Source organism: Oncorhynchus masou, chromosome 15 (genome assembly GCF_036934945.1).
Source record: "Oncorhynchus masou masou isolate Uvic2021 chromosome 15, UVic_Omas_1.1, whole genome shotgun sequence".
Classification (NCBI taxonomy): Eukaryota; Metazoa; Chordata; class Actinopteri; order Salmoniformes; family Salmonidae; genus Oncorhynchus; species Oncorhynchus masou.
The window spans coordinates 65,829,190-65,849,375 of NC_088226.1; the positions used below are offsets into that span (position 1 = coordinate 65,829,190).

The window sequence follows — 20,186 nt, forward strand, 5'->3', positions numbered from 1 at the left end:
CTTTCAGGACAACCTTTGACCTTCATACGTAGAAGAACCTTGTACTTTCTAACAACTTTTATGTAGCTTGTGAGCGTCATAGAGCAAAACATGTTACATGGGCATGTTCGATAGAGTCTCAGCTTTTCATAGATAGCTTTTAGTAGTTTGTAATTCAAACCATTCTGACTCTACAGATGTTTTTGTAAAAAAAAGACCCGGGCCTGGGCACCTTCGGAATCCGTCTTTGTCTCACAAACACAGCTCTATCTCAGCCCCTGTTAATCACACAGACTAACTCTTGGTACCACTGGATGCGGAAGACAAAGACGAATCTGATGGCACAAACCCGACGTCTATAGCTAAAACACACAATGTTTAAACGGGGGTAGAATTCAACAAAAATAACCGGCTTTGAAATATGTTTGGCTGTCCACCAACATTTGGTCATATTTTACCTTTTGGCAACCAGCATCGTTGACCATATTTCTCAATTGTGGAACCTAGCAATTCTCCATAATTAACATAATTTGATTGCAACAACTGTTGATGCTGAGAATGCAACACAAACCGGTGGTGCAAATTCTCTTTTCAAGATGCTCCACCTTGATCACAACAACTTATACAGCAAGACTATACTTTCAGGGATCATTTCTAGAGTGCGTTACTTGAGAAATGTGTGTCTAAAGTGGTAGATCTCGCAATCCATGATGACGATTCAAGATATTCCCGTTCAGAGCATGAATCTGGTGGCTAGAAATGACTTTGCTCATTTTTCTTCCACCTTTGATGACTGTTCCTTGTTCTTCAATGAACGTGGAGGAAGGGAATATGTTCTGAGTGGATGTTAGCCATGTACAAAAAAAACTACTGAAATGTCTCCCAAATCCTTATCGAAAGTAAAACCTCTTGACTCAGTCCTGAGACACCAGCAATACTCTTTTCGGTTTACTGGCTTTCGTTGATCTCCATGTCCAGCCCTTATATTTTGCTTCAAAATGAGGTGTTTTAACATTTTCCTTTCAGGACAACCTTTGACCTTCATACGTAGAAGAACCTTGTACTTTCTAACAACTTTTATGTAGCTTGTGAGCGTCATAGAGCAAAACATGTTACATGGGCATGTTCGATAGAGTCTCAGCTTTTCATAGATAGCTTTTAGTAGTTTGTAATTCAAACCATTCTGACTCTACAGATGTTTTTGTAAAAAAAAGACCCGGGCCTGGGCACCTTCGGAATCCGTCTTTGTCTCACAAACACAGCTCTATCTCAGCCCCTGTTAATCACACAGACTAACTCTTGGTACCACTGGATGCGGAAGACAAAGACGAATCTGATGGTACAAACCCGACGTCTATAGCTAAAACACACAATGTTTAAACGGGGGTAGAATTCAACAAAAATAACCGGCTTTGAAATATGTTTGGCTGTCCACCAACATTTGGTCATATTTTACCTTTTGGCAACCAGCATCGTTGACCATATTTCTCAATTGTGGAACCTAGCAATTCTCCATAATTAACATAATTTGATTGCAACAACTGTTGATGCTGAGAATGCAACACAAACCGGTGGTGCAAATTCTCTTTCAAGATGCTCCACATTGATCACAACAACTTATACAGCAAGACTATACTTTCAGGGATCATTTCTATAGTGCGTTACTTGAGAAATGTGTGTCTAAAGTGGTAGATCTCGCAATCCATGATGACGATTCAAGATATTCCCGTTCAGAGCATGAATCTGGTGGCTAGAAATGACTTTGCTCATTTTTCTTCCACCTTTGATGACTGTTCCTTGTTCTTCAATGAACGTGGAGGAAGGGAATATGTTCTGAGTGGATGTTAACCATGTACAAAAAAAACTACTGAAATGTCTCCCAAATCCTTATCGAAAGTAAAACCTCTTGACTCAGTCCTGAGACACCAGCAATACTCTTTTCGGTTTACTGGCTTTCGTTGATCTCCATGTCCAGCCCTTATATTTTGCTTCAAAATGAGGTGTTTTAACATTTTCCTTTCAGGACAACCTTTGACCTTCATACGTAGAAGAACCTTGTACTTTCTAACAACTTTTATGTAGCTTGTGAGCGTCATAGAGCAACACATGTTACATGGGCATGTTCGATAGAGTCTCAGCTTTTCATAGATAGCTTTTAGTAGTTTGTAATTCAAACCATTCTGACTCTACAGATGTTTTTGTAAAAAAGACCCGGGCCTGGGCACCTTCGGAATCCGTCTTTGTCCCACAAACACAGCTCCATCTCAGCCCCTGTTAATCACACAGACTAACTCTTGGTACCACTGGATGCGGAAGACAAAGACGAATCTGATGGTACAACCCATACGTCTATAGCTAAAACACACAATGTTTAAACGGGGGTAGAATTCAACAAAAATAACCGGCTTTGAAATATGTTTGGCTGTCCACCAACATTTGGTCATATTTTACCTGTTGGCAACCAGCATCGTTGACCATATTTCTCAATTGTGGAACCTAGCAATTCTCCATAATTAACATAATTTGATTGCAACAACTGTTGATGCTGAGAATGCAACACAAACCGGTGGTGCAAATTCTCTTCTCAAGATGCTCCACCTTGATCACAACAACTTATACAGCAAGACTATACTTTCAGGGATCATTTCTATAGTGCGTTACTTGAGAAATGTGTGTCTAAAGTGGTAGATCTCGCAATCCATGATGACGATTCAAGATATTCCAGTTCAGAGCATGAATCTGGTGGCTAGAAATGACTTTGCTCATTTTTCTTCCACCTTTGATGACTGTTCCTTGTTCTTCAATGAACGTGGAGGAAGGGAATATGTTCTGAGTGGATGTTAGCCATGTACAAAAAAAACTACTGAAATGTCTCCCAAATCCTTATCGAAAGTAAAACCTCTTGACTCAGTCCTGAGACACCAGCAATACTCTTTTCGGTTTACTGGCTTTCGTTGATCTCCATGTCCAGCCCTTATATTTTGCTTCAAAATGAGGTGTTTTAACATTTTCCTTTCAGGACAACCTTTGACCTTCATACGTAGAAGAACCTTGTACTTTCTAACAACTTTTATGTATCTTGTGAGCGTCATAGAGCAACACATGTTACATGGGCATGTTTGATAGAGTCTCAGCTTTTCATAGATAGCTTTTAGTAGTTTGTAATTCAAACCATTCTGACTCTACAGATGTTTTTGTAAAAAAAAGACCCGGGCCTGGGCACCTTCGGAATCCGTCTTTGTCTCACAAACACAGCTCCATCTCAGCCCCTGTTAATCACACAGACTAACTCTTGGTACCACTGGATGCGGAAGACAAAGACGAATCTGATGGTACAACCCATACGTCTATAGCTAAAACACACAATGTTTAAACGGGGGTAGAATTCAACAAAAATAACCGGCTTTGAAATATGTTTGGCTGTCCACCAGCATTTGGTCATATTTTACCTGTTGGCAACCAGCATCGTTGACCATATTTCTCAATTGTGGAACCTAGCAATTCTCCATAATTAACATAATTTGATTGCAACAACTGTTGATGCTGAGAATGCAACACAAACCGGTGGTGCAAATTCTCTTCTCAAGATGCTCCACCTTGATCACAACAACTTATACAGCAAGACTATACTTTCAGGGATCATTTCTATAGTGCGTTACTTGAGAAATGTGTGTCTAAAGTGGTAGATCTCGCAATCCATGATGACGATTCAAGATATTCCAGTTCAGAGCATGAATCTGGTGGCTAGAAATGACTTTGCTCATTTTTCTTCCACCTTTGATGACTGTTCCTTGTTCTTCAATGAACGTGGAGGAAGGGAATATGTTCTGAGTGGATGTTAGCCATGTACAAAAAAACTACTGAAATGTCTCCCAAATCCTTATCGAAAGTAAAACCTCTTGACTCAGTCCTGAGACACCAGCAATACTCTTTTCGGTTTACTGGCTTTCGTTGATCTCCATGTCCAGCCCTTATATTTTGCTTCAAAATGAGGTGTTTTAACATTTTCCTTTCAGGACAACCTTTGACCTTCATACGTAGAAGAACCTTGTACTTTCTAACAACTTTTATGTATCTTGTGAGCGTCATAGAGCAACACATGTTACATGGGCATGTTTGATAGAGTCTCAGCTTTTCATAGATAGCTTTTAGTAGTTTGTAATTCAAACCATTCTGACTCTACAGATGTTTTTGTAAAAAAAAGACCCGGGCCTGGGCACCTTCGGAATCCGTCTTTGTCTCACAAACACAGCTCCATCTCAGCCCCTGTTAATCACACAGACTAACTCTTGGTACCACTGGATGCGGAAGACAAAGACGAATCTGATGGTACAACCCATACGTCTATAGCTAAAACACACAATGTTTAAACGGGGGTAGAATTCAACAAAAATAACCGGCTTTGAAATATGTTTGGCTGTCCACCAGCATTTGGTCATATTTTACCTGTTGGCAACCAGCATCGTTGACCATATTTCTCAATTGTGGAACCTAGCAATTCTCCATAATTAACATAATTTGATTGCAACAACTGTTGATGCTGAGAATGCAACACAAACCGGTGGTGCAAATTCTCTTCTCAAGATGCTCCACCTTGATCACAACAACTTATACAGCAAGACTATACTTTCAGGGATCATTTCTATAGTGCGTTACTTGAGAAATGTGTGTCTAAAGTGGTAGATCTCGCAATCCATGATGACGATTCAAGATATTCCAGTTCAGAGCATGAATCTGGTGGCTAGAAATGACTTTGCTCATTTTTCTTCCACCTTTGATGACTGTTCCTTGTTCTTCAATGAACGTGGAGGAAGGGAATATGTTCTGAGTGGATGTTAGCCATGTACAAAAAAAAACTACTGAAATGTCTCCCAAATCCTTATCGAAAGTAAAACCTCTTGACTCAGTCCTGAGACACCAGCAATACTCTTTTCGGTTTACTGGCTTTCGTTGATCTCCTAGTCCAGCCCTTATATTTTGCTTCAAAATGAGGTGTTTTAACATTTTCCTTTCAGGACAACCTTTGACCTTCATACGTAGAAGAACCTTGTACTTTCTAACAACTTTTATGTAGCTTGTGAGCGTCATAGAGCAACACATGTTACATGGGCATGTTCGATAGAGTCTCAGCTTTTCATAGATAGCTTTTAGTAGTTTGTAATTCAAACCATTCTGACTCTACAGATGTTTTTGTAAAAAAAAAAGACCCGGGCCTGGGCACCTTCGGAATCCGTCTTTGTCTCACAAACACAGCTCCATCTCAGCCCCTGTTAATCACACAGACTAACTCTTGGTACCACTGGATGCGGAAGACAAAGACGAATCTGATGGTACAACCCATACGTCTATAGCTAAAACACACAATGTTTAAACGGGGGTAGAATTCAACAAAAATAACCGGCTTTGAAATATGTTTGGCTGTCCACCAACATTTGGTCATATTTTACCTGTTGGCAACCAGCATCGTTGACCATATTTCTCAATTGTGGAACCTAGCAATTCTCCATAATTAACATAATTTGATTGCAACAACTGTTGATGCTGAGAATGCAACACAAACCGGTGGTGCAAATTCTCTTCTCAAGATGCTCCACCTTGATCACAACAACTTATACAGCAAGACTATACTTTCAGGGATCATTTCTATAGTGCGTTACTTGAGAAATGTGTGTCTAAAGTGGTAGATCTCGCAATCCATGATGACGATTCAAGATATTCCAGTTCAGAGCATGAATCTGGTGGCTAGAAATGACTTTGCTCATTTTTCTTCCACCTTTGATGACTGTTCCTTGTTCTTCAATGAACGTGGAGGAAGGGAATATGTTCTGAGTGGATGTTAGCCATGTACAAAAAAAACTACTGAAATGTCTCCCAAATCCTTATCGAAAGTAAAACCTCTTGACTCAGTCCTGAGACACCAGCAATACTCTTTTCGGTTTACTGGCTTTCGTTGATCTCCATGTCCAGCCCTTATATTTTGCTTCAAAATGAGGTGTTTTAACATTTTCCTTTCAGGACAACCTTTGACCTTCATACGTAGAAGAACCTTGTACTTTCTAACAACTTTTATGTATCTTGTGAGCGTCATAGAGCAACACATGTTACATGGGCATGTTTGATAGAGTCTCAGCTTTTCATAGATAGCTTTTAGTAGTTTGTAATTCAAACCATTCTGACTCTACAGATGTTTTTGTAAAAAAAAGACCCGGGCCTGGGCACCTTCGGAATCCGTCTTTGTCTCACAAACACAGCTCCATCTCAGCCCCTGTTAATCACACAGACTAACTCTTGGTACCACTGGATGCGGAAGACAAAGACGAATCTGATGGTACAACCCATACGTCTATAGCTAAAACACACAATGTTTAAACGGGGGTAGAATTCAACAAAAATAACCGGCTTTGAAATATGTTTGGCTGTCCACCAGCATTTGGTCATATTTTACCTGTTGGCAACCAGCATCGTTGACCATATTTCTCAATTGTGGAACCTAGCAATTCTCCATAATTAACATAATTTGATTGCAACAACTGTTGATGCTGAGAATGCAACACAAACCGGTGGTGCAAATTCTCTTCTCAAGATGCTCCACCTTGATCACAACAACTTATACAGCAAGACTATACTTTCAGGGATCATTTCTATAGTGCGTTACTTGAGAAATGTGTGTCTAAAGTGGTAGATCTCGCAATCCATGATGACGATTCAAGATATTCCAGTTCAGAGCATGAATCTGGTGGCTAGAAATGACTTTGCTCATTTTTCTTCCACCTTTGATGACTGTTCCTTGTTCTTCAATGAACGTGGAGGAAGGGAATATGTTCTGAGTGGATGTTAACCATGTACAAAAAAACTACTGAAATGTCTCCCAAATCCTTATCGAAAGTAAAACCTCTTGACTCAGTCCTGAGACACCAGCAATACTCTTTTCGGTTTACTGGCTTTCGTTGATCTCCATGTCCAGCCCTTATATTTTGCTTCAAAATGAGGTGTTTTAACATTTTCCTTTCAGGACAACCTTTGACCTTCATACGTAGAAGAACCTTGTACTTTCTAACAACTTTTATGTAGCTTGTGAGCGTCATAGAGCAACACATGTTACATGGGCATGTTCGATAGAGTCTCAGCTTTTCATAGATAGCTTTTAGTAGTTTGTAATTCAAACCATTCTGACTCTACAGATGTTTTTGTAAAAAAAAGACCCGGGCCTGGGCACCTTCGGAATCCGTCTTTGTCTCACAAACACAGCTCCATCTCAGCCCCTGTTAATCACACAGACTAACTCTTGGTACCACTGGATGCGGAAGACAAAGACAAATCTGATGGTACAACCCATACGTCTATAGCTAAAACACACAATGTTTAAACGGGGGTAGAATTCAACAAAAATAACCGGCTTTGAAATATGTTTGGCTGTCCACCAACATTTGGTCATATTTTACCTGTTGGCAACCAGCATCGTTGACCATATTTCTCAATTGTGGAACCTAGCAATTCTCCATAATTAACATAATTTGATTGCAACAACTGTTGATGCTGAGAATGCAACACAAACCGGTGGTGCAAATTCTCTTCTCAAGATGCTCCACCTTGATCACAACAACTTATACAGCAAGACTATACTTTCAGGGATCATTTCTATAGTGCGTTACTTGAGAAATGTGTGTCTAAAGTGGTAGATCTCGCAATCCATGATGACGATTCAAGATATTCCAGTTCAGAGCATGAATCTGGTGGCTAGAAATGACTTTGCTCATTTTTCTTCCACCTTTGATGACTGTTCCTTGTTCTTCAATGAACGTGGAGGAAGGGAATATGTTCTGAGTGGATGTTAGCCATGTACAAAAAAAACTACTGAAATGTCTCCCAAATCCTTATCGAAAGTAAAACCTCTTGACTCAGTCCTGAGACACCAGCAATACTCTTTTCGGTTTACTGGCTTTCGTTGATCTCCATGTCCAGCCCTTATATTTTGCTTCAAAATGAGGTGTTTTAACATTTTCCTTTCAGGACAACCTTTGACCTTCATACGTAGAAGAACCTTGTACTTTCTAACAACTTTTATGTATCTTGTGAGCGTCATAGAGCAACACATGTTACATGGGCATGTTCGATAGAGTCTCAGCTTTTCATAGATAGCTTTTAGTAGTTTGTAATTCAAACCATTCTGACTCTACAGATGTTTTTGTAAAAAAAAGACCCGGGCCTGGGCACCTTCGGAATCCGTCTTTGTCTCACAAACACAGCTCCATCTCAGCCCCTGTTAATCACACAGACTAACTCTTGGTACCACTGGATGCGGAAGACAAAGACGAATCTGATGGTACAACCCATACGTCTATAGCTAAAACACACAATGTTTAAACGGGGGTAGAATTCAACAAAAATAACCGGCTTTGAAATATGTTTGGCTGTCCACCAACATTTGGTCATATTTTACCTGTTGGCAACCAGCATCGTTGACCATATTTCTCAATTGTGGAACCTAGCAATTCTCCATAATTAACATAATTTGATTGCAACAACTGTTGATGCTGAGAATGCAACACAAACCGGTGGTGCAAATTCTCTTCTCAAGATGCTCCACCTTGATCACAACAACTTATACAGCAAGACTATACTTTCAGGGATCATTTCTATAGTGCGTTACTTGAGAAATGTGTGTCTAAAGTGGTAGATCTCGCAATCCATGATGATGATTCAAGATATTCCAGTTCAGAGCATGAATCTGGTGGCTAGAAATGACTTTGCTCATTTTTCTTCCACCTTTGATGACTGTTCCTTGTTCTTCAATGAACGTGGAGGAAGGGAATATGTTCTGAGTGGATGTTAGCCATGTACAAAAAAACTACTGAAATGTCTCCCAAATCCTTATCGAAAGTAAAACCTCTTGACTCAGTCCTGAGACACCAGCAATACTCTTTTCGGTTTACTGGCTTTCGTTGATCTCCATGTCCAGCCCTTATATTTTGCTTCAAAATGAGGTGTTTTAACATTTTCCTTTCAGGACAACCTTTGACCTTCATACGTAGAAGAACCTTGTACTTTCTAACAACTTTTATGTAGCTTGTGAGCGTCATAGAGCAACACATGTTACATGGGCATGTTCGATAGAGTCTCAGCTTTTCATAGATAGCTTTTAGTAGTTTGTAATTCAAACCATTCTGACTCTACAGATGTTTTTGTAAAAAAAAGACCCGGGCCTGGGCACCTTCGGAATCCGTCTTTGTCTCACAAACACAGCTCCATCTCAGCCCCTGTTAATCACACAGACTAACTCTTGGTACCACTGGATGCGGAAGACAAAGACGAATCTGATGGTACAACCCATACGTCTATAGCTAAAACACACAATGTTTAAACGGGGGTAGAATTCAACAAAAATAACCGGCTTTGAAATATGTTTGGCTGTCCACCAACATTTGGTCATATTTTACCTGTTGGCAACCAGCATCGTTGACCATATTTCTCAATTGTGGAACCTAGCAATTCTCCATAATTAACATAATTTGATTGCAACAACTGTTGATGCTGAGAATGCAACACAAACCGGTGGTGCAAATTCTCTTCTCAAGATGCTCCACCTTGATCACAACAACTTATACAGCAAGACTATACTTTCAGGGATCATTTCTATAGTGCGTTACTTGAGAAATGTGTGTCTAAAGTGGTAGATCTCGCAATCCATGATGATGATTCAAGATATTCCAGTTCAGAGCATGAATCTGGTGGCTAGAAATGACTTTGCTCATTTTTCTTCCACCTTTGATGACTGTTCCTTGTTCTTCAATGAACGTGGAGGAAGGGAATATGTTCTGAGTGGATGTTAGCCATGTACAAAAAAACTACTGAAATGTCTCCCAAATCCTTATCGAAAGTAAAACCTCTTGACTCAGTCCTGAGACACCAGCAATACTCTTTTCGGTTTACTGGCTTTCGTTGATCTCCATGTCCAGCCCTTATATTTTGCTTCAAAATGAGGTGTTTTAACATTTTCCTTTCAGGACAACCTTTGACCTTCATACGTAGAAGAACCTTGTACTTTCTAACAACTTTTATGTATCTTGTGAGCGTCATAGAGCAACACATGTTACATGGGCATGTTCGATAGAGTCTCAGCTTTTCATAGATAGCTTTTAGTAGTTTGTAATTCAAACCATTCTGACTCTACAGATGTTTTTGTAAAAAAAAGACCCGGGCCTGGGCACCTTCGGAATCCGTCTTTGTCTCACAAACACAGCTCCATCTCAGCCCCTGTTAATCACACAGACTAACTCTTGGTACCACTGGATGCGGAAGACAAAGACGAATCTGATGGTACAACCCATACGTCTATAGCTAAAACACACAATGTTTAAACGGGGGTAGAATTCAACAAAAATAACCGGCTTTGAAATATGTTTGGCTGTCCACCAACATTTGGTCATATTTTACCTGTTGGCAACCAGCATCGTTGACCATATTTCTCAATTGTGGAACCTAGCAATTCTCCATAATTAACATAATTTGATTGCAACAACTGTTGATGCTGAGAATGCAACACAAACCGGTGGTGCAAATTCTCTTCTCAAGATGCTCCACCTTGATCACAACAACTTATACAGCAAGACTATACTTTCAGGGATCATTTCTATAGTGCGTTACTTGAGAAATGTGTGTCTAAAGTGGTAGATCTCGCAATCCATGATGACGATTCAAGATATTCCAGTTCAGAGCATGAATCTGGTGGCTAGAAATGACTTTGCTCATTTTTCTTCCACCTTTGATGACTGTTCCTTGTTCTTCAATGAACGTGGAGGAAGGGAATATGTTCTGAGTGGATGTTAGCCATGTACAAAAAAAACTACTGAAATGTCTCCCAAATCCTTATCGAAAGTAAAACCTCTTGACTCAGTCCTGAGACACCAGCAATACTCTTTTCGGTTTACTGGCTTTCGTTGATCTCCATGTCCAGCCCTTATATTTTGCTTCAAAATGAGGTGTTTTAACATTTTCCTTTCAGGACAACCTTTGACCTTCATACGTAGAAGAACCTTGTACTTTCTAACAACTTTTATGTATCTTGTGAGCGTCATAGAGCAACACATGTTACATGGGCATGTTCGATAGAGTCTCAGCTTTTCATAGATAGCTTTTAGTAGTTTGTAATTCAAACCATTCTGACTCTACAGATGTTTTTGTAAAAAAAAGACCCGGGCCTGGGCACCTTCGGAATCCGTCTTTGTCTCACAAACACAGCTCCATCTCAGCCCCTGTTAATCACACAGACTAACTCTTGGTACCACTGGATGCGGAAGACAAAGACGAATCTGATGGTACAACCCATACGTCTATAGCTAAAACACACAATGTTTAAACGGGGGTAGAATTCAACAAAAATAACCGGCTTTGAAATATGTTTGGCTGTCCACCAGCATTTGGTCATATTTTACCTGTTGGCAACCAGCATCGTTGACCATATTTCTCAATTGTGGAACCTAGCAATTCTCCATAATTAACATAATTTGATTGCAACAACTGTTGATGCTGAGAATGCAACACAAACCGGTGGTGCAAATTCTCTTCTCAAGATGCTCCACCTTGATCACAACAACTTATACAGCAAGACTATACTTTCAGGGATCATTTCTATAGTGCATTACTTGAGAAATGTGTGTCTAAAGTGGTAGATCTCGCAATCCATGATGATGATTCAAGATATTCCAGTTCAGAGCATGAATCTGGTGGCTAGAAATGACTTTGCTCATTTTTCTTCCACCTTTGATGACTGTTCCTTGTTCTTCAATGAACGTGGAGGAAGGGAATATGTTCTGAGTGGATGTTAGCCATGTACAAAAAAACTACTGAAATGTCTCCCAAATCCTTATCGAAAGTAAAACCTCTTGACTCAGTCCTGAGACACCAGCAATACTCTTTTCGGTTTACTGGCTTTCGTTGATCTCCATGTCCAGCCCTTATATTTTGCTTCAAAATGAGGTGTTTTAACATTTTCCTTTCAGGACAACCTTTGACCTTCATACGTAGAAGAACCTTGTACTTTCTAACAACTTTTATGTAGCTTGTGAGCGTCATAGAGCAACACATGTTACATGGGCATGTTCGATAGAGTCTCAGCTTTTCATAGATAGCTTTTAGTAGTTTGTAATTCAAACCATTCTGACTCTACAGATGTTTTTGTAAAAAAGACCCGGGCCTGGGCACCTTCGGAATCCGTCTTTGTCTCACAAACACAGCTCCATCTCAGCCCCTGTTAATCACACAGACTAACTCTTGGTACCACTGGATGCGGAAGACAAAGACGAATCTGATGGTACAACCCATACGTCTATAGCTAAAACACACAATGTTTAAACGGGGGTAGAATTCAACAAAAATAACCGGCTTTGAAATATGTTTGGCTGTCCACCAACATTTGGTCATATTTTACCTGTTGGCAACCAGCATCGTTGACCATATTTCTCAATTGTGGAACCTAGCAATTCTCCATAATTAACATAATTTGATTGCAACAACTGTTGATGCTGAGAATGCAACACAAACCGGTGGTGCAAATTCTCTTCTCAAGATGCTCCACCTTGATCACAACAACTTATACAGCAAGACTATACTTTCAGGGATCATTTCTATAGTGCGTTACTTGAGAAATGTGTGTCTAAAGTGGTAGATCTCGCAATCCATGATGACGATTCAAGATATTCCAGTTCAGAGCATGAATCTGGTGGCTAGAAATGACTTTGCTCATTTTTCTTCCACCTTTGATGACTGTTCCTTGTTCTTCAATGAACGTGGAGGAAGGGAATATGTTCTGAGTGGATGTTAGCCATGTACAAAAAAACTACTGAAATGTCTCCCAAATCCTTATCGAAAGTAAAACCTCTTGACTCAGTCCTGAGACACCAGCAATACTCTTTTCGGTTTACTGGCTTTCGTTGATCTCCATGTCCAGCCCTTATATTTTGCTTCAAAATGAGGTGTTTTAACATTTTCCTTTCAGGACAACCTTTGACCTTCATACGTAGAAGAACCTTGTACTTTCTAACAACTTTTATGTATCTTGTGAGCGTCATAGAGCAACACATGTTACATGGGCATGTTCGATAGAGTCTCAGCTTTTCATAGATAGCTTTTAGTAGTTTGTAATTCAAACCATTCTGACTCTACAGATGTTTTTGTAAAAAAAAGACCCGGGCCTGGGCACCTTCGGAATCCGTCTTTGTCTCACAAACACAGCTCCATCTCAGCCCCTGTTAATCACACAGACTAACTCTTGGTACCACTGGATGCGGAAGACAAAGACGAATCTGATGGTACAACCCATACGTCTATAGCTAAAACACACAATGTTTAAACGGGGGTAGAATTCAACAAAAATAACCGGCTTTGAAATATGTTTGGCTGTCCACCAGCATTTGGTCATATTTTACCTGTTGGCAACCAGCATCGTTGACCATATTTCTCAATTGTGGAACCTAGCAATTCTCCATAATTAACATAATTTGATTGCAACAACTGTTGATGCTGAGAATGCAACACAAACCGGTGGTGCAAATTCTCTTCTCAAGATGCTCCACCTTGATCACAACAACTTATACAGCAAGACTATACTTTCAGGGATCATTTCTATAGTGCGTTACTTGAGAAATGTGTGTCTAAAGTGGTAGATCTCGCAATCCATGATGATGATTCAAGATATTCCAGTTCAGAGCATGAATCTGGTGGCTAGAAATGACTTTGCTCATTTTTCTTCCACCTTTGATGACTGTTCCTTGTTCTTCAATGAACGTGGAGCAAGGGAATATGTTCTGAGTGGATGTTAGCCATGTACAAAAAAAACTACTGAAATGTCTCCCAAATCCTTATCGAAAGTAAAACCTCTTGACTCAGTCCTGAGACACCAGCAATACTCTTTTCGGTTTACTGGCTTTCGTTGATCTCCATGTCCAGCCCTTATATTTTGCTTCAAAATGAGGTGTTTTAACATTTTCCTTTCAGGACAACCTTTGACCTTCATACGTAGAAGAACCTTGTACTTTCTAACAACTTTTATGTATCTTGTGAGCGTCATAGAGCAACACATGTTACATGGGCATGTTCGATAGAGTCTCAGCTTTTCATAGATAGCTTTTAGTAGTTTGTAATTCAAACCATTCTGACTCTACAGATGTTTTTGTAAAAAAAAGACCCGGGCCTGGGCACCTTCGAATCCGTCTTTGTCTCACAAACACAGCTCCATCTCAGCCCCTGTTAATCACACAGACTAACTCTTGGTACCACTGGATGCGGAAGACAAAGACGAATCTGATGGTACAACCCATACGTCTATAGCTAAAACACACAATGTTTAAACGGGGGTAGAATTCAACAAAAATAACCGGCTTTGAAATATGTTTGGCTGTCCACCAGCATTTGGTCATATTTTACCTGTTGGCAACCAGCATCGTTGACCATATTTCTCAATTGTGGAACCTAGCAATTCTCCATAATTAACATAATTTGATTGCAACAACTGTTGATGCTGAGAATGCAACACAAACCGGTGGTGCAAATTCTCTTCTCAAGATGCTCCACCTTGATCACAACAACTTATACAGCAAGACTATACTTTCAGGGATCATTTCTATAGTGCGTTACTTGAGAAATGTGTGTCTAAAGTGGTAGATCTCGCAATCCATGATGATGATTCAAGATATTCCAGTTCAGAGCATGAATCTGGTGGCTAGAAATGACTTTGCTCATTTTTCTTCCACCTTTGATGACTGTTCCTTGTTCTTCAATGAACGTGGAGGAAGGGAATATGTTCTGAGTGGATGTTAGCCATGTACAAAAAAACTACTGAAATGTCTCCCAAATCCTTATCGAAAGTAAAACCTCTTGACTCAGTCCTGAGACACCAGCAATACTCTTTTCGGTTTACTGGCTTTCGTTGATCTCCATGTCCAGCCCTTATATTTTGCTTCAAAATGAGGTGTTTTAACATTTTCCTTTCAGGACAACCTTTGACCTTCATACGTAGAAGAACCTTGTACTTTCTAACAACTTTTATGTATCTTGTGAGCGTCATAGAGCAACACATGTTACATGGGCATGTTCGATAGAGTCTCAGCTTTTCATAGATAGCTTTTAGTAGTTTGTAATTCAAACCATTCTGACTCTACAGATGTTTTTGTAAAAAAAAGACCCGGGCCTGGGCACCTTCGGAATCCGTCTTTGTCTCACAAACACAGCTCCATCTCAGCCCCTGTTAATCACACAGACTAACTCTTGGTACCACTGGATGCGGAAGACAAAGACGAATCTGATGGTACAACCCATACGTCTATAGCTAAAACACACAATGTTTAAACGGGGGTAGAATTCAACAAAAATAACCGGCTTTGAAATATGTTTGGCTGTCCACCAGCATTTGGTCATATTTTACCTGTTGGCAACCAGCATCGTTGACCATATTTCTCAATTGTGGAACCTAGCAATTCTCCATAATTAACATAATTTGATTGCAACAACTGTTGATGCTGAGAATGCAACACAAACCGGTGGTGCAAATTCTCTTCTCAAGATGCTCCACCTTGATCACAACAACTTATACAGCAAGACTATACTTTCAGGGATCATTTCTATAGTGCGTTACTTGAGAAATGTGTGTCTAAAGTGGTAGATCTCGCAATCCATGATGATGATTCAAGATATTCCAGTTCAGAGCATGAATCTGGTGGCTAGAAATGACTTTGCTCATTTTTCTTCCACCTTTGATGACTGTTCCTTGTTCTTCAATGAACGTGGAGGAAGGGAATATGTTCTGAGTGGATGTTAGCCATGTACAAAAAAACTACTGAAATGTCTCCCAAATCCTTATCGAAAGTAAAACCTCTTGACTCAGTCCTGAGACACCAGCAATACTCTTTTCGGTTTACTGGCTTTCGTTGATCTCCATGTCCAGCCCTTATATTTTGCTTCAAAATGAGGTGTTTTAACATTTTCCTTTCAGGACAACCTTTGACCTTCATACGTAGAAGAACCTTGTACTTTCTAACAACTTTTATGTATCTTGTGAGCGTCATAGAGCAACACATGTTACATGGGCATGTTCGATAGAGTCTCAGCTTTTCATAGATAGCTTTTAGTAGTTTGTAATTCAAACCATTCTGACTCTACAGATGTTTTTGTAAAAAAAAGACCCGGGCCTGGGCACCTTCGGAATCCGTCTTTGTCTCACAAACACAGCTCCATCTCAGCCCCTGTTAATCACACAGACTAACTCTTGGTACCACTGGATGCGGAAGACAAAGACGAATCTGATGGTACAACCCATACGTCTATAGCTAAAACACACAATGTTTAAACGGGGGTAGAATTCAACAAAAATAACCGGCTTTGAAATATGTTTGGCTGTCCACCAGCATTTGGTCATATTTTACCTGTTGGCAACCAGCATCGTTGACCATATTTCTCAATTGTGGAACCTAGCAATTCTCCATAATTAACATAATTTGATTGCAACAACTGTTGATGCTGAGAATGCAACACAAACCGGTGGTGCAAATTCTCTTCTCAAGATGCTCCACCTTGATCACAACAACTTATACAGCAAGACTATACTTTCAGGGATCATTTCTATAGTGCGTTACTTGAGAAATGTGTGTCTAAAGTGGTAGATCTCGCAATCCATGATGATGATTCAAGATATTCCAGTTCAGAGCATGAATCTGGTGGCTAGAAATGACTTTGCTCATTTTTCTTCCACCTTTGATGACTGTTCCTTGTTCTTCAATGAACGTGGAGGAAGGGAATATGTTCTGAGTGGATGTTAGCCATGTACAAAAAAACTACTGAAATGTCTCCCAAATCCTTATCGAAAGTAAAACCTCTTGACTCAGTCCTGAGACACCAGCAATACTCTTTTCGGTTTACTGGCTTTCGTTGATCTCCAGTCCAGCCCTTATATTTTGCTTCAAAATGAGGTGTTTTAACATTTTCCTTTCAGGACAACCTTTGACCTTCATACGTAGAAGAACCTTGTACTTTCTAACAACTTTTATGTAGCTTGTGAGCGTCATAGAGCAACACATGTTACATGGGCATGTTCGATAGAGTCTCAGCTTTTCATAGATAGCTTTTAGTAGTTTGTAATTCAAACCATTCTGACTCTACAGATGTTTTTGTAAAAAAAAGACCCGGGCCTGGGCACCTTCGGAATCCGTCTTTGTCTCACAAACACAGCTCCATCTCAGCCCCTGTTAATCACACAGACTAACTCTTGGTACCACTGGATGCGGAAGACAAAGACGAATCTGATGGTACAACCCATACGTCTATAGCTAAAACACACAATGTTTAAACGGGGGTAGAATTCAACAAAAATAACCGGCTTTGAAATATGTTTGGCTGTCCACCAGCATTTGGTCATATTTTACCTGTTGGCAACCAGCATCGTTGACCATATTTCTCAATTGTGGAACCTAGCAATTCTCCATAATTAACATAATTTGATTGCAACAACTGTTGATGCTGAGAATGCAACACAAACCGGTGGTGCAAATTCTCTTCTCAAGATGCTCCACCTTGATCACAACAACTTATACAGCAAGACTATACTTTCAGGGATCATTTCTATAGTGCGTTACTTGAGAAATGTGTGTCTAAAGTGGTAGATCTCGCAATCCATGATGATGATTCAAGATATTCCAGTTCAGAGCATGAATCTGGTGGCTAGAAATGACTTTGCTCATTTTTCTTCCACCTTTGATGACTGTTCCTTGTTCTTCAATGAACGTGGAGGAAGAAGGGAATATGTTCTGAGTGGATGTTAGCCATGTACAAAAAAACTACTGAAATGTCTCCCAAATCCTTATCGAAAGTAAAACCTCTTGACTCAGTCCTGAGACACCAGCAATACTCTTTTCGGTTTACTGGCTTTCGTTGATCTCCATGTCCAGCCCTTATATTTTGCTTCAAAATGAGGTGTTTTAACATTTTCCTTTCAGGACAACCTTTGACCTTCATACGTAGAAGAACCTTGTACTTTCTAACAACTTTTATGTAGCTTGTGAGCGTCATAGAGCAACACATGTTACATGGGCATGTTCGATAGAGTCTCAGCTTTTCATAGATAGCTTTTAGTAGTTTGTAATTCAAACCATTCTGACTCTACAGATGTTTTTGTAAAAAAAAGACCCGGGCCTGGGCACCTTCGAATCCGTCTTTGTCTCACAAACACAGCTCCATCTCAGCCCCTGTTAATCACACAGACTAACTCTTGGTACCACTGGATGCGGAAGACAAAGACGAATCTGATGGTACAACCCATACGTCTATAGCTAAAACACACAATGTTTAAACGGGGGTAGAATTCAACAAAAATAACCGGCTTTGAAATATGTTTGGCTGTCCACCAGCATTTGGTCATATTTTACCTGTTGGCAACCAGCATCGTTGACCATATTTCTCAATTGTGGAACCTAGCAATTCTCCATAATTAACATAATTTGATTGCAACAACTGTTGATGCTGAGAATGCAACACAAACCGGTGGTGCAAATTCTCTTCTCAAGATGCTCCACCTTGATCACAACAACTTATACAGCAAGACTATACTTTCAGGGATCATTTCTATAGTGCGTTACTTGAGAAATGTGTGTCTAAAGTGGTAGATCTCGCAATCCATGATGATGATTCAAGATATTCCAGTTCAGAGCATGAATCTGGTGGCTAGAAATGACTTTGCTCATTTTTCTTCCACCTTTGATGACTGTTCCTTGTTCTTCAATGAACGTGGAGGAAGGGAATATGTTCTGAGTGGATGTTAGCCATGTACAAAAAAACTACTGAAATGTCTCCCAAATCCTTATCGAAAGTAAAACCTCTTGACTCAGTCCTGAGACACCAGCAATACTCTTTTCGGTTTACTGGCTTTCGTTGATCTCCATGTCCAGCCCTTATATTTTGCTTCAAAATGAGGTGTTTTAACATTTTCCTTTCAGGACAACCTTTGACCTTCATACGTAGAAGAACCTTGTACTTTCTAACAACTTTTATGTATCTTGTGAGCGTCATAGAGCAACACATGTTACATGGGCATGTTCGATAGAGTCTCAGCTTTTCATAGATAGCTTTTAGTAGTTTGTAATTCAAACCATTCTGACTCTACAGATGTTTTTGTAAAAAAAAGACCCGGGCCTGGGCACCTTCGGAATCCGTCTTTGTCTCACAAACACAGCTCCATCTCAGCCCCTGTTAATCACACAGACTAACTCTTGGTACCACTGGATGCGGAAGACAAAGACGAATCTGATGGTACAACCCATACGTCTATAGCTAAAACACACAATGTTTAAACGGGGGTAGAATTCAACAAAAATAACCGGCTTTGAAATATGTTTGGCTGTCCACCAGCATTTGGTCATATTTTACCTGTTGGCAACCAGCATCGTTGACCATATTTCTCAATTGTGGAACCTAGCAATTCTCCATAATTAACATAATTTGATTGCAACAACTGTTGATGCTGAGAATGCAACACAAACCGGTGGTGCAAATTCTCTTCTCAAGATGCTCCACCTTGATCACAACAACTTATACAGCAAGACTATACTTTCAGGGATCATTTCTATAGTGCGTTACTTGAGAAATGTGTGTCTAAAGTGGTAGATCTCGCAATCCATGATGATGATTCAAGATATTCCAGTTCAGAGCATGAATCTGGTGGCTAGAAATGACTTTGCTCATTTTTCTTCCACCTTTGATGACTGTTCCTTGTTCTTCAATGAACGTGGAGGAAGGGAATATGTTCTGAGTGGATGTTAGCCATGTACAAAACAAACTACTGAAATGTCTCCCAAATCCTTATCGAAAGTAAAACCTCTTGACTCAGTCCTGAGACACCAGCAATACTCTTTTCGGTTTACTGGCTTTCGTTGATCTCCTAGTCCAGCCCTTATATTTTGCTTCAAAATGAGGTGTTTTAACATTTTCCTTTCAGGACAACCTTTGACCTTCATACGTAGAAGAACCTTGTACTTTCTAACAACTTTTATGTAGCTTGTGAGCGTCATAGAGCAACACATGTTACATGGGCATGTTCGATAGAGTCTCAGCTTTTCATAGATAGCTTTTAGTAGTTTGTAATTCAAACCATTCTGACTCTACAGATGTTTTTGTAAAAAAAGACCCGGGCCTGGGCACCTTCGGAATCCGTCTTTGTCTCACAAACA

At 39.9% G+C, this 20,186-nt stretch overlaps 20 non-coding genes across 20 annotated transcripts; all 20 read left to right on the forward strand.

Annotated features, from left to right (window-relative positions):
• The first annotated feature begins 608 nt into the window (after window positions 1-608).
• LOC135556936 (small nucleolar RNA U3) lies at window positions 609-824 on the forward strand. The gene has a single exon (XR_010458067.1). It is a non-coding gene; the product is annotated as a small nucleolar RNA U3 (small nucleolar RNA).
• A 781-nt stretch (window positions 825-1,605) lies between these two features.
• On the forward strand, window positions 1,606-1,821 carry LOC135557019 (small nucleolar RNA U3). The gene has a single exon (XR_010458145.1). It is a non-coding gene; the product is annotated as a small nucleolar RNA U3 (small nucleolar RNA).
• Window positions 1,822-2,601: 780 nt separating this feature from the next.
• LOC135556939 (small nucleolar RNA U3) lies at window positions 2,602-2,817 on the forward strand. Its single transcript, XR_010458070.1, has one exon. It is a non-coding gene; the product is annotated as a small nucleolar RNA U3 (small nucleolar RNA).
• A 782-nt stretch (window positions 2,818-3,599) lies between these two features.
• On the forward strand, window positions 3,600-3,815 carry LOC135556940 (small nucleolar RNA U3). The gene has a single exon (XR_010458071.1). It is a non-coding gene; the product is annotated as a small nucleolar RNA U3 (small nucleolar RNA).
• Window positions 3,816-4,596: 781 nt separating this feature from the next.
• On the forward strand, window positions 4,597-4,812 carry LOC135556941 (small nucleolar RNA U3). Its single transcript, XR_010458072.1, has one exon. It is a non-coding gene; the product is annotated as a small nucleolar RNA U3 (small nucleolar RNA).
• A 785-nt stretch (window positions 4,813-5,597) lies between these two features.
• LOC135556942 (small nucleolar RNA U3) lies at window positions 5,598-5,813 on the forward strand. The gene has a single exon (XR_010458073.1). It is a non-coding gene; the product is annotated as a small nucleolar RNA U3 (small nucleolar RNA).
• A 782-nt stretch (window positions 5,814-6,595) lies between these two features.
• Window positions 6,596-6,811, forward strand: LOC135556943 (small nucleolar RNA U3). Its single transcript, XR_010458074.1, has one exon. It is a non-coding gene; the product is annotated as a small nucleolar RNA U3 (small nucleolar RNA).
• A 781-nt stretch (window positions 6,812-7,592) lies between these two features.
• On the forward strand, window positions 7,593-7,808 carry LOC135556944 (small nucleolar RNA U3). Its single transcript, XR_010458075.1, has one exon. It is a non-coding gene; the product is annotated as a small nucleolar RNA U3 (small nucleolar RNA).
• A 782-nt stretch (window positions 7,809-8,590) lies between these two features.
• On the forward strand, window positions 8,591-8,806 carry LOC135557046 (small nucleolar RNA U3). The gene has a single exon (XR_010458171.1). It is a non-coding gene; the product is annotated as a small nucleolar RNA U3 (small nucleolar RNA).
• A 781-nt stretch (window positions 8,807-9,587) lies between these two features.
• LOC135557047 (small nucleolar RNA U3) lies at window positions 9,588-9,803 on the forward strand. Its single transcript, XR_010458172.1, has one exon. It is a non-coding gene; the product is annotated as a small nucleolar RNA U3 (small nucleolar RNA).
• A 781-nt stretch (window positions 9,804-10,584) lies between these two features.
• On the forward strand, window positions 10,585-10,800 carry LOC135556945 (small nucleolar RNA U3). The gene has a single exon (XR_010458076.1). It is a non-coding gene; the product is annotated as a small nucleolar RNA U3 (small nucleolar RNA).
• A 782-nt stretch (window positions 10,801-11,582) lies between these two features.
• Window positions 11,583-11,798, forward strand: LOC135557045 (small nucleolar RNA U3). The gene has a single exon (XR_010458170.1). It is a non-coding gene; the product is annotated as a small nucleolar RNA U3 (small nucleolar RNA).
• Window positions 11,799-12,577: 779 nt separating this feature from the next.
• Window positions 12,578-12,793, forward strand: LOC135556946 (small nucleolar RNA U3). The gene has a single exon (XR_010458077.1). It is a non-coding gene; the product is annotated as a small nucleolar RNA U3 (small nucleolar RNA).
• A 781-nt stretch (window positions 12,794-13,574) lies between these two features.
• LOC135556962 (small nucleolar RNA U3) lies at window positions 13,575-13,790 on the forward strand. The gene has a single exon (XR_010458092.1). It is a non-coding gene; the product is annotated as a small nucleolar RNA U3 (small nucleolar RNA).
• A 781-nt stretch (window positions 13,791-14,571) lies between these two features.
• On the forward strand, window positions 14,572-14,787 carry LOC135557048 (small nucleolar RNA U3). The gene has a single exon (XR_010458173.1). It is a non-coding gene; the product is annotated as a small nucleolar RNA U3 (small nucleolar RNA).
• A 781-nt stretch (window positions 14,788-15,568) lies between these two features.
• On the forward strand, window positions 15,569-15,784 carry LOC135557051 (small nucleolar RNA U3). Its single transcript, XR_010458174.1, has one exon. It is a non-coding gene; the product is annotated as a small nucleolar RNA U3 (small nucleolar RNA).
• Window positions 15,785-16,565: 781 nt separating this feature from the next.
• Window positions 16,566-16,781, forward strand: LOC135557052 (small nucleolar RNA U3). The gene has a single exon (XR_010458175.1). It is a non-coding gene; the product is annotated as a small nucleolar RNA U3 (small nucleolar RNA).
• Window positions 16,782-17,561: 780 nt separating this feature from the next.
• On the forward strand, window positions 17,562-17,780 carry LOC135556958 (small nucleolar RNA U3). The gene has a single exon (XR_010458088.1). It is a non-coding gene; the product is annotated as a small nucleolar RNA U3 (small nucleolar RNA).
• Window positions 17,781-18,560: 780 nt separating this feature from the next.
• On the forward strand, window positions 18,561-18,776 carry LOC135557053 (small nucleolar RNA U3). Its single transcript, XR_010458176.1, has one exon. It is a non-coding gene; the product is annotated as a small nucleolar RNA U3 (small nucleolar RNA).
• A 781-nt stretch (window positions 18,777-19,557) lies between these two features.
• LOC135557054 (small nucleolar RNA U3) lies at window positions 19,558-19,773 on the forward strand. Its single transcript, XR_010458177.1, has one exon. It is a non-coding gene; the product is annotated as a small nucleolar RNA U3 (small nucleolar RNA).
• The last annotated feature ends 413 nt before the right edge of the window (window positions 19,774-20,186 follow it).